This window comes from Hipposideros armiger, unplaced genomic scaffold (genome assembly GCF_001890085.2).
Source record: "Hipposideros armiger isolate ML-2016 unplaced genomic scaffold, ASM189008v1 scaffold_190, whole genome shotgun sequence".
Classification (NCBI taxonomy): Eukaryota; Metazoa; Chordata; class Mammalia; order Chiroptera; family Hipposideridae; genus Hipposideros; species Hipposideros armiger.
Genome location: NW_017731540.1, coordinates 1,362,766 through 1,373,507, shown reverse-complemented (window position 1 = coordinate 1,373,507; position 10,742 = coordinate 1,362,766).

The following is a 10,742-nucleotide window of genomic DNA, read 5'->3' as shown; positions in this document are numbered from 1 at the left end:
TCAATGACTGCACTTGCGCTACTGCACATACTTTGCCTGTGGCCACAGACAGCTAAAAGTGTGTGGAAGTTATATCCATCACCAGAAACCCCCAGCGCTTTCTTGGATGATAACTGATGGGCTCAGGAATATGAGAGCCCAGTCCCCTTACAGTGGGTCGGGGAAAACTCCAAAGTATAACTCATATTCCAGAGATCCTGTGGGATAACTTCCTCCCTTTCCCTGTCGTGGGGTTCCCACTTCCTTACCAATTTCTCTTGGGATCACCTCCTGAATAAACCACTTATACATGAATCCTCAATTCTGGGTCTACCACCGGAGAAGTCAATAGAAGACGACCTCCTTGGGAATTATTTCCAAAACAATACGTTCTTAATTTCCTTAAATTATTTTTAATAAAAGTATTACTATTATTTAATATTCAGAATATGCCTGGGAATTGCAATGTCACAGGGACAGAAATATTTTTATTCTGAAAATGTTATCATTATAGAATGTGAGAAATCTTGTTCCAGGTAAGACTTTTACTTCAGGAAAACATATGCATTTCCAGTTTGGTCTCTTTTAAAGCACAGTAAATAAAGATGAGCCTTATGGACTTGTAAATTTTGAAGTATTTGATGTTATGGTAAGACTATGAGAAAATAATAGCCACTTATAACAGTTTTCTACTCTGCTGCAATCAAGTCTTTCCTTAGCTACCATGAAAAACGAATTTTACTTCTTTCTAAGGAGTCATTTATTTAAAATAATGATATAATAATAATAATAATAATAATGCTACAAAGAGCTTAAATGGTGAGTGTATTAACTCCTTTCCTATCTGTGTATTCCTTTCCCATAGAGCTCTTACTATGTTTTTTTCCTGAAAATTTGTTATTTTTTAAAAACGTATTTGTGCAAGTCAGCTCTAAAATAATGATGCAAATCAAAGGTGAACAGTGTCTTTTCTCTTTACACAGGTGGTGCAAAAGCAACTACAGAAACACAAAGGAAGCAAAGAGTAATGTGTATTCATGGGATTGAACACCCCCATCCTCCCACCCTACCAAAAAAAAAAAAAGAAAAAAAGAAAAGAAACCCAGTTGTTAAGGTGCAGGATCCTGAGAAGGTGAAACGGAAAGTCAAGTTGCAGTCAGGTGGTTGAAGGTCCTGAATGCCAGACAGGAGTTTAGACATTATCCCTAGAGACTGTGGGGAAAACCCATGTTTTTGTACAGGGAGAGTAAAGATTAGTCTGGAAGGATGAATTACAATGACAGTTGGAGGGAAGAAGTCTGAGGCCAACCATTCAGAAAATATTATACTATGCACATATAAGTTGAATAAGACTTAAGTTGGTGGCCATGAAAGTGGAAACAAAAGGACAGAAATAAAATGATGTTTTTTAGAAAGAGTCAATGTGCGGTCTGTTTGAGTATGGAGAGGTGAAAGAAGGAGTGTTGAATTATCGTGAGGGCTGATTAGAAGAAATGCAGTATTGTAAAATCATAAGAATTTGCTTTTTTTTTTTTTAAAGATTTTTATTGGGGAATTGGGAACAGTGCTGGGGAATTGGGGGAAGGGGAACAGACAAGTTGCTGTCCTTTTGTTCTTCAGTCTAGTTGTGGAGGACGTTGCTTCACTGGCCCAAGTTGGCACCATCATTGCGCTCTTCCCGGGCGAGGCAGATCAGTCGCCAGCTTCTGGACGGCCGCTCACTGAGGCTGCTGACTATACACGGTAGCCCGTGGCAACCCACTGCAGCAGGGGCTGCAGCCTACGCCGTCGCAGGCGACTCACGGCAGCCCAGCTCCAGGTTGAGCTGTTGTTCAGCATCTTAGCTGTAGAGGGCAGTGTCACTGTCCCTCATATGTGGGATCTGAACCGGTGCCCTCTGGCATCCCAAGCCAGTTCTTAACCATCACGCCACTCGGCAGGCCCCATAAGAATTTGCTTTAAGTCATCTTTTTTTCATCTTTACCTAGAAAGGTGCACTACTTAAATGCTGAAAATGGAGTTACAGATCCATGGAGCCAGAGGGGAGCGGTATGGAAAAATGGGGGGCCGTTTAGTTCCAGACAGGAAGTAGGAAATGCAAAATTGTAGCATTGAAGTGTCGGTTGAAATTTAGCATTTGTTTTCTGAATTTAAATCAGGTCTCTCCTCACAAGCAACCTTCATTTCAATCTCATGTTTCAAAATTTCATTCAATATGGAAATTTGGCAGAAGTTTTTGAAAAGTAAAAAATATAATAACCACCAGCTTCTTTCTGTACATACACTGAGGTACCCTAAGACATTTATTTTATAATTAGGTTTGCAAGTCTATCACTTTAAAGGTTGACTGCTTTCTGTGATGCAGTTGCTTCAAAGATTTGTTTTGTAGCAGAATTCTTATTTAAAAAAAATTTTTCCTTAAAGTCTGACATATAAATCAGATAAAAACAGAATTGCTCCTGCTCTGGGGAGAGAGATGGGTAGTGGGTTTGGAGTTACCCCTCTTGCCCCACCTCCAATTGCCCTGCACTCCCGAAGCACTTTTTGTTTGTGTTTATTTTTCTAAGCCCTGGCTATCCAAGTGTTATCCATGGACCAGTAACATCAATCTCATCTGAAAGCTTGTTAACGATTCAAGTTCCTAGGCATCAGAACTTAGGTTTAACAAGATCCCTGGGTAATGTGATGACCTTGAAAATTCAGGAAGTACAGTAGTCCTATAATGCAGTTTTGTTTTCCACAGTTTCATTTACCCCCAGTTAACTATGGTCCAAAAATATTAAATGGAAAATTCCAGAAATAAACAATTCATGCATTTTTAAATTGCACGCCATTCTAAGTGGCATGATGGAATCTGGCCCATTCTGTCCTACCTGGGACAGAATCATCCCTTTGTCCAGTGTATCCACATCTGGAAAGCATGTGAAACCACAAATTTGTGGGCCACTTCAATAGATCTGCTGCTCCTCCTGAGGTCAGACCCTGATGTTTTGGGCCCCTGCACCCTTTCCAAGAGAGCACAGTGACCTTGACCTGTCTATAGTTAGGCATACTACTACAATGGGATACGGCTCCCAAATTACTACTTAAAAGTGACTTTGAGTATCAACACATTTGACACATGCCAATATAGATGCTCAGAAGATAAAATGGGATATTCTGTTTATTTGCTCGGAAATGGTGAAATAAAATATGAGCAAGTATTCTGTAAACAGTGAACATTGGCAAGTGTGGTTTATTGCTACAGTTACAACTTCCCTCTCTGTCCAATTTCTCATTCTTTCATCATTTCTTCCTCTCAATAGCTTTCCTCTCTTATTTTCATTTGTTTGTGTACATTAGTCCACCCAATCTACAGAGGGACAAGCTGAGTTTTTTTTAATATAAAGATATTGGCCCTTTGTTAAGTCCCCATGATGTAACACAGTAATTAAGAACTTGGGTTTTGGGGGGAGGGGGGTTGTTACTTTGTGAGGGGTGAAAAGATAACTATTGCGTTGTTCTGTACACTTGAAACTAATAATAAAAAAATAATTTAAAAAAAAAGAACTTGGGTTTTAAAACCAGGCTGCCTTGTTTTAAATGCCTGTTAGCTAGTTCCTTATTCTTACCTACATTCACTGTGCCATGGCTTCTTCTTGGGCAGGGTGTACTTTCCCATTGCTTGATTTGGGGCTCATCCATGAGGCTTGCTTTGGCTAATTTTTATGTAGGTGGAAGTGTCTCCCTGTGCAAGTTCTGAGCCTAAGACTTAAGTGGTCACATGTGTTTCACTTTGCTGCTTTCATCTCCACCACCACCAGGGGAAGAACATGTCCCAGCTAGCCCACTGGTCCAAAAAAGAATAAAAGACTCTTAGAACAGAACCACTCCAGCTGAGTCCAGTTTAGTACAGCCAACCTCCTGCCAACCCAGAGATGTATGGCCTAAATGGGTGCTTACTGTTGTATGCCGCTAAGAGTTTGCAATTGTTTGTTATACAGTGTTATTGCAAAAATATCTAACTGGATCTTCTTTCAATTTCTGAGTTTTCTCTCAAATAACTTGAAAAGAAGAGATCATAACTGTACCTTTTTATAGGGTTGTAGGGAAGAGTAAATGAGATAATGCATGTGAAGTGCTGAATAAGCTGCCTGATACACAGGAACCAATCAGCATGTGCCTGTTATTATTACTACTGTGTACCAGGAGTTTATGCTTATGATTTTCATCTGTGTGTGTTTCAGTTTTTCCTCCTGTTAAGTGGAAAGAGATGAGGTTTTAAGTTGGTGGGATTCCAAAAAATATTAAAATTACTATATAAACCTGAGACTCTGCTATTTCCATCACATTCAGAGAAAGAAATAAGAGTTGAGTTTCAAGTGACCTGCTGCAGTGGCTCAGGCAGAAGAAAAACTGGAGGGTGAAAATTTTTTGGAAACTCAAACCAGAAACTACCAATGTAACCACACAGCCTCTGCCAACACATTAGGAAAGGGAGACAAAAGGATTCCTTCCGGGAACTGATGACAAAGATGAAAATGAGGGGCCAATGACACAAGCCTTGGGTTAGAAGCCTGAGTCCCTGGAATCAATCCTGAATGTCTGTGTTTGCCATTTTAATGCACAATAGTTCTTCCAGTTCATCTCACCTCTTTGCCATGAGATCTGTACCTTGTGTCATACACTAGATTCCCCTGGGAGGGGTGTGGGGCTACCACCATGACCTTGTCAGAAGAGGTGGTGTCTGATCCTGCTGCCATGTGGAAGGCTGTGTTTCCAAGTCACTTTCATTAGGGATGTTCTCCACGGGTAAAGACAAAGGACAAGTCCACACAGGTGCCACGGCAGAACGCTTGATTCAGCTTTGTTTTCCTGGAGCTGGGCTGAAGCAAGCTGTTATCAGAGCTTCTCAGATGTGTGCCTCTGCAAGGCCAGGATTTTCTAAGCATGAACATTTAAAACCTGCTTTCAATATGAGACCAGGGAATGGAAGAGAAGGGGGAATACCCCTGACCACTCCTTGTATGTGCCAACCCAGGGGTCAGCTCATTTGCAAATATCCCTGTGGCCCCCACTTCCCCCTAAAATAACCAGGAGGCCCAAACCTTAAACCCAGGCTTGCAAAGAAGTCTCGCTGCAAAAGTCATTTTTCAATGAGTGCTAAGATCACTTTGGCTTGGGCGATGGTGGTGATGAAGCCATCTGGACTTTATTAAATCAGAATGTATACGCATTTTTCTGGGGAAAGGATACATCAATTTTTAAATTTTTCAAAGTATCTTCCAAAAGATAAGAACTACTGATTTAGAGGGACACTAGTTGATTTTAAGCAATTCAGTTAATTAACTGAAATCAATGACTTCAGTAATGAGAATATTTTCTTGTTTGTCTTTATGCAGATAATCATGTATTTGTTATTTCAAAGGAAAGCTGTTGGTAGAGAAATCCGTTACCCCATTCTTGTTCATGACGACAAGGCTGATATCATCCCAAATGCATTTTGTTCCAGCCAAAACCTGAGAACGAACCAGCTTTTCCTATCTAATCAGCAAAGCTGTGTTTTAGAAAACCCACTGTGCTCCTAAGACACAGTCGTGTGCGGGCCTTCATATGCTGAGTTCACATGGAGGCTCAGAGGTGCTTTTCTGGGTAATCATTGCTTTCTGAAAATACCTCACTAGTTATCCCAACACACCTGTAAGGTGGAATCTCAATAAACAACAGCGATGGAGCAAGCGGGCTGAAGATCTCGGACCGTCCCCTTTCCAATGCTGTGCCCGAGCAGGTGACTTCTGCCCCGCGTCCTCAGCACCAGCTTATGGTGTAAATAAGGTTGCAGCTTCTTCAGGAGATCCCGAGGGCAGGGTTGTACTGGTGCCAGGCCCTCATTTACAGGAAGCAGCGTCTGTTACCAGCCTCGAGAGCAGAAGGCAGGCGTTGGCACCAGTGGCCTCCCCAACCTCGTTATTTGTTTTTAATTAAGATGACAATTACAACACCTACGTTTCCTTCAGGAATTGGTGTATTCCAATCAGAAGGGGCAGGAAGAGATGGCTCTGTGCACCCAGATATTTGGTGCTACAGACAGATCATGACCCAGGTCTTGCTTTTTGGTTGGTGGCATGAGAAGAGCCATGCCAGCTGGCCTCCTGTATGGAGGGTTTTCCAGGAGGTGGCAGTGCACTCTAAGGCTGGATCCCGGCTGTGCCTGCCGTCCGCATCAACCAAAGAATATTGTAATTGAGACATAACATTATAACGCATTCCAGACCACACGGCTGCTCGAGTGGCACCTCGAAACGCTTCTTACCAGTCTCAAAGTCATTGTAGACAGGGTAGAGAAATGGAAGTGAGATGAAGGGTGGGGACAAATTTATTGGGGCTTTTCACGGTGCCAGGCAGCGACACTTGGCATTGCTGACAGTGGCGTTTCAATACCTCCAGGCTGATAGCTACCCTGATACGTATTTACAACTGTTCCTGGGTTCACCTCTGAAGACCATAAAAGAAATTGAAGGGCGTGTATTGTCTGCATTTTAATTTCCAGGTTTACAAGAAATATTGCATTATCCTAATTCAGGGGGATATAAAACACTTTTCATTTTTAAAGGAAAGGTCTCCTTGTTTAGGGTGAATTGCGTAGCAAATCAGTCTCTCTCCTGAGAGGCAGGGCTGTTCCCAAGGCTGGCCCCAGATTCCAGGCAGCTGGGAGAATGGGAGTGTGGGGATAATGAGGAGGCGGGGGAAGAAAGGAGAATACTGGCCATTGGCAGAATTACTGTGTGTGACACACATGTAAGAAATGTATTCGCGCTGACAGCATTGCTAGTGAGGCAGACCGATACTGTAATTCCCAAGACCTGACAATGACATCTCAGGGCAGAGGAATGAGAGAGATGCCAGGCAAATAAATATCTTTCCCCTGAAAGAGGCTGTTGGCTGAGGTGCTGGTTTACACAGGCACATTTATAGGAATGAAGGAACCCGATAAGATCAAGGTCAGGTGGACTGCAGTGACTCTTCAGTAATGTCACATCATCTACTGGATGTGTTCATAGCTGAATCTCTATTTCCAGGGTTCTTGTTTATATGTTTTTGTTTATAACTCCTTGGACTCTGCCAGAGACCTCCATATGGATGAGAGAGCAGTGAGGTCAGCCAGGTGGATTGCTTGGGAAATCTGTGCAAAAGAAAATGATACTTAAAAAAAAAAAAAGGAGCCAGCTTTTAAATGTCTTTGAACTCTTCCAGAGTCTTTTTATGGTTTCCCTTTAATCTTTATAAAAAACTAGTTGTTTTTTGTCTTCCTTAACCCTTTTCCCCTGGATCTCTGTTCTATATTCTCTGCAAATCCTTTCTTCCATGAAACTCCCTCTTTATTCTACCCTCTTAGCTAATTCTAAGAGCAACCCTCACTTAGAGCCTGAAAAGAGTAGATAACGCATGCACAGAAGTCATGTTTCTATGCTTTGCTGATAGCACTTGAAATATGCCTGCCTCTGCCACAGCCAAATGATGCTTCGAAGGTTAGAAAACAAAGCAAGCAAGCAAACAAAAATCCACAGGTAACATTTCGTTGTGAGTGTTGAGGTGACGTTCTTCCAAGATGCCAGCTCTCCCTAACAGAAACCAGGCTGCTTTCTGGGCAAGTAGGAAGATGTGCTCATCTCATTCCACAGGGAGTGAGAAAAACTTCACCAAGTACAGAACCAGACAGTTCAGCATGGCTGGTGACAGTTCAAGGAGCACTATCAAGAATCAGGGGAGGGAGGCAGGGAGAGAAAGGCTGGGAGGACTACAAAACAGACAGACAAGCTCAGTGGAGACTCAGCAGAGAGCCAGAGTAAAAGGAAGACTCCTCTGGGCAGCATGAGAAAAAATGTTCAGATTACCGCAAAAGAATGCTTTATAAGAGGAGTTCAGTGGAGAGCATGGAGGTGATGAAAATGAAAACTTTGAAATAGTTATACTAAGGTAGAAAAGTTCTATACACAACATAGGCAAACATTGAGACAATCACAGAATAAATGTGTGTTACCTGTCTGCATCGTACGTGATAACAGGTGTTGCAGACAGAACACACAAATAGAGCCCTAAGACATGGACCAGCCCTGAAAAGACACCAGTTACCAATGCTGGTGAGAAGAATGCATGGTCCACGCCAAGCTCATTCTTGTTTTATCTGCACAGGTCACTTCTATTTACTTCTTATAATATTTATGAATCCTCAGAAGTAAATTATTTTCCAAAAATGGCTTTATGTTTGAGGCTTAATCAAAGGAATCAAGCATTTGTCTGATGCTCAAATATCTGAATCCATGTGTGGTTTCTGCTGACCATCTGGCAGAAATGTTATATCATTAGCCATATTTAAACTTGTAAATATCAGCCAGGAAGATACAGGAAGTGTTGCCAGGATTATACAAGTTATTCACCAAAAAAGGTGTCTCCATTGTGCAGAAGTGGTACAAACCCAAAAAGCACCTCATTCAAATTCGGCAAGCATGTGGGGCAATGTTCTTTCTCCTCCATCAGAGAGAGAAGTATAGAGTTGGGTTCACAAGGAAAACCCACATCACACCATTCCAGGATGTGCAAGCCTGCAGTTTTTCAATATCTGGATGTTAGCATGAGACAAGTTTCACAGGCCAGTACAGGAAGATTGGTGGGAAAGATATTGAGACATATTTTACATGAGCATGTTACCAACCCAGGTTTTTATGTGGTTCCTGTTGAAAGTAACATTTGCATTGAGTCAGCTGCCAGATCTGCAATAAGCATTTTCTTCTGTTGTTTTTTAAGCTTAAATGCACAGGACTAGGAACAACATCTAAAATCATCTGGTCCAAACTCTAGTAGTTTAGGAATGGAACTCTATAAAAAAACATACAACCCAGTAAAAAAACAAACCCTAACCCTAACCCTATGTAGTTAGACCTATGATGGCTGCATCTGTACTGAGCAGGTACAGACTTTTTTCCTGTCAGTTCCTAAACAAGACAGTATAACAAGTATTTACATAGCATGAGCATTGTATTAGGTATTATAGGTAATCTAGAGATGATTTAATGTATACGGGAGGATGTGCGTAGGTTATATACAAATGCTATACCATTTTATATGAGGTACTTGAGCATCTGTGGGTTTTGGTATCCGAGGAGGATCATGGAACCAATTCCCTGCAGATCCAGAGGGACGACTGTATTCAACAAATGGTAGCTAGTAATCTCATTGTTAACCTTCAGTTTCTTCTTGGACACTTGCAAGGACTGTGGAGGCTCTTGGGAAGAAAACCTATTAACTGACATAGTACATCCCTAATCAATAGCCAGCTCCTTCTTACTCAGCACAAATCTGCCATTGCCTCTCTCAACTCAAAACTTTATATACTTCTATTACTCTCTTGAATGGCAAAAACTAGCCCCATTTCATCTCTCACATGACAACTTATTGAATATCTGAACCCAGTTATCCCATTACTTCTAGAGGTCTTCTCTCCTTGGTCAAAACACTCTTGATTCCATTTCTTATAAGATTGTATTTCCAGATAACCTATCTAACCTGGGAAATGTATTTTAAAAGCCCTCTGTCTGTTGCATCTAGTAAGTAGTAGTTGCTAAATAAATATGCTTTCCTGTACTTCCTGAGCTCAGGTTTCTAAGGCCTTAAAGTATGGAGTCTAGAACTGGAAACCTCTGGTCTGACAAGTGCAAGTGCAGCAGAATCTACCTTCTCCCATGCCTCTGGCATCTACTCTGACATGGAAACATTCAGTTAAATGTGGCCTAAGGTGGCGAAAACTTTGTTAAAAGCCAAGTCCTGCTACAACAAGCTCACTGTCAACCAAAATTCCTAGGTTCTTTCTTTTTTTACTAACCATTGTCAAATGAGGTTTCTCCCTATTATTATAAACTAAATTATTAACCTAATTAAAGTTTCTTTATTTAACCCACTACCTATAACCTTATTGTTTTGAATACTATTTAAGTCTACCAAACTCCTTCCATATCCCTATTTTGTCAACTAACATATTAGCTATTTCTCCTAGCTTGAAGTATCCCCTGAATCCAATCAGTACACCACCTCCATCATCAGTAACTATTGTGACTAGAACAGAGCTAGAAATCACCTTCAGCGTGGTGGAGTTCATGGAATGACACTCTCTGGGCACGTCACTTTCGTTAGTATCGTGGCCACCCATCATGTTATCCAACCAGTGGCCTTTCTTGGAGAACTGTCTCTTCTCTTTCATGTAGTCACAGGGAAGGCTTCCAAGGCATGTTTGTATAATGCTACATCCACCCCAAACCTTTGTTCTCTGGCTCTGATTGATTGGTCCAGGGCTTACATGATACAAGTGGTCCAATCTTGTAATAAAACATTGGGACACTGGAGTCCAATCCAGACTCCTGGATACAAGAGAGAAATATTCAGAGCTCTGGCATGACTGTCTTTCTCCCTCATGTGGCCTGGGAAGCAGAGGAGAAAACAGTGAAACAGGTGCAGAGATGTGAATGTGCTTCTACTGAGGCTTGCCTGCAGCCCTTAGGTCCTCTGTGGCACCCAATTCTGTGTAAAACATCCTCCCTTTTACAGTTAAGTCACTTGAGGGGGTGTGTTCTATTATTTGGAAACAGCAAAGTTCTAATAGTTTAAGTACCTTCCAACTCTTGTAACCCATTAGTTCCCCAAACCAACCTTGAGCCCAGACTCCTAACTCCCATTTGTTTGTCAGTTTGTGCTTCACTTTTCCTATTCTATACGAAGTGGCCTCTGTTTTA